The sequence below is a fragment of the Cannabis sativa genome, chromosome 8 (genome assembly GCF_029168945.1).
Source record: "Cannabis sativa cultivar Pink pepper isolate KNU-18-1 chromosome 8, ASM2916894v1, whole genome shotgun sequence".
NCBI classification, from domain to species: Eukaryota; Viridiplantae; Streptophyta; class Magnoliopsida; order Rosales; family Cannabaceae; genus Cannabis; species Cannabis sativa.
In genome coordinates, this window is record NC_083608.1 from 11,994,196 (window position 1) to 11,997,075 (window position 2,880).

Genomic DNA, 2,880 nt, shown 5'->3' on the forward strand with positions numbered 1-2,880 from the left:
GTTGCTCACACACATCCTTGCATTGGGATACTAATTTGTGAGTCTCGCCCTCCAAATACTCAAGTCGCTCAGAGAGTAGTTCATTGGAAGCAAAAGAAGCAAAGGAAGCCTGGAGAATTGCAGATATATGAGTTTAAAAGAGGTATAAAAAGATAGTATAATTATATTAACAAAGTCGACGTACCATGAAGTGATAGACCAAGGTCCTTGAAAGCATCTCCTTTGGACTCCTAAGATTGAGAAAACCCCAATCTGGAGGAAGGAGAGTTTGAACTTTGGGCCAACAAAAGACCCCGTATGCCTGGGCAAACTCAGAGCCAGCTTCTCCAGCTGCGACCGACAGGGTCTTGATGGCCTGACTCAGAGAAGCGGTAGCGGTGGTCGCCTTAGGATGAGGGGCATTTGTGTTAGGAACAACTGGAGGAGGAACTTGATCTAGGATCTCGTTGTCCGAAACCTCAAGATCAATAGGCTCGGCCGGTAACTTCTTCTTTTGAGCGGTGGTTTTCCTTTGCTTCTTGGGAGGAACCACCTCGGCAGCAATGGGGACTCCAGAGTTGGATGATCTTTTCTTCCCCTAACGATCCAGGATGTCTTCATAACACATGTCTGCAAAACAAAACGAGGTGCTACAATCATTATAAAAGTCGATTAAAAAGGGGAGGAGTATAAATTTCCACCTAAGGGATTTACCAAAATCACTAGAAGATGAGCTATCACTAGATGAAGGGGTAAAAGAACCATAATATTCGCTAAAATCCATGCAGCCTGTAATTTTGAATATACCATAAAATGACTCGTGATAGCTGATCTGGACATGGAATCTAGGGTACCAACTATCAAACTTATGAGCAATGCGGTCCACAAGAATGGAATTCCAAGTATAAAAATTAAGACGGCAGTCTTGGAAGGTAACTAATGTATTACCCTCAACCCTAAGTACAGTAGGTGACCAACCACATTGATTACCTCAGGATGCTTCTTCACCGGATTCTTGAGGGGCAGTGCTTTGAAGGTATTGTGCTTGGGCCAAGCGATCCCAGGCCTGGTCTTTGGGTGGAACAATTATTTGCTGCCAAGAAGTATACTTGGGAATCTTATAATAACAAGTGTATTCTTTGTCAGCGAGAAGGCCCACTGATCGCAAGTTTACTTCATTTAAAAGGAATTTGCATGATTAAAGACCGTAAGGGAGAGTCATCAAGCACCTGTGCCTACTAACCATGTATGTAACGCCCTAAATAATCAGGCACGCTACCCAAAATACTTATGAAACTCTAATCCCCTAATCGGGATTACTAATCGAAATAGCGCAGAATTTAAACTTTTATATTAAACAGAATGAAAATAAACTTGTAATATATTTAAACTTTCAAAATAGTTGGGATCCCAAAAATAATTACAAACTTATTACAAGTCTTTTCTTTCTAGCCGACCTAAGCGGCAAAACAGAATTCAAAAGTTCAACACTGATAGACCCTTAACCCGCTTGGTCTGATATGGCTTGAACATGTACATTCTTCGTTTTGCTCCTCAAACTCATGGTTGATCAGCCACTGACTTACCCTTTCACCCGCACGATGAGAGCACCCGTGAGCCAAGCCCAGCAAGACAGTATAAATCATAACAAATATAATATGCTTATCATGCTATTTAAACAGTAATGCCATTCATATATGTCTGTGTGTCACAGACCTGCATGTCACACTCACATGCCTATTTATGTCTACGTGGCGTAGGCCTATGTGTTGCGCTCACACATCTATATATATCTACGTGGCGTAGACCTACGTGTTGCTCTCACACGTCTAATTACAATAAGGCCTTAGAATAGTTCATCTCGGTTCTAGATACCGAGTCCAACTTGATTATGCCTTGACACATAACCCTTAATCTCAATATGTAACACATAATTATTAGCGTCACTGCACTATTTGTCTATTTGCTATAGACCTGCATGTTACGCTCACATGCCTATTTATGTCTACGTGGCGTAGACCTACGTGTTGCTCTCACACGTCTATATACAATAAGGCCTCAGTAGGGTTTACCTCGGTTCTGATTACCGAGCCTAACCTGGTTATGCCTTGCTCGCATAACCCTATTCATGTATATACGTAATCCATGTATTACGTTCTTTCGGTGGTTTATCCTGGTGATATATACCAGGTCTAACCCAGTTATGACTTAAACACATAACTTCTAACATACATGCGTGTATTCAATATTTACTACAACATATATAATCTTAGGGTAATAACCCTAACTTGCATACTATGTAATCACGCATATAATACATTTCTATATACTTAGATGACATTTACTAAGAGTATCAACCCTGACTCATGCTTTCACTGGACTCATAATATTCTAGGGTAATAATCCTAGACCGCATTAAAATTAAACTCAAGGTACTAGCTTACCGAGTCTAGTTTAATTATGCCTTAAGCGCATAATTCATAATCCCAATATATAGATATATCCGACATGGCATAGTATTACACAACATATATCACTAGGGTAATAACCCTAGGCTATTAAACCGCTCATGCTAGGGTAATAACCCTAATCCCGGTTGCAATTACTCACATATATCATATTCAACATAAGCGCCACCGCGCATACTCTACGTGCAAACTACTGTCTTACCTGTTGTCCCGAAATAACAGAGATTCCAAACCCCTGGGTGCTCCTGATCAGGTGCCGGTAATCCTAGTCACACAATCCGGGATTTCACAAATAGGGTTAATCCCCAATTTCACTTTCACAAAATATAAACATGGCATTAAAAACATAAATAATCAAATAGAGCTCGGAACGAGCTTTCCAACGATATAAAGAACATCCCAAACGGAGTCCCGAGTCAAAAGTTATGGCAAA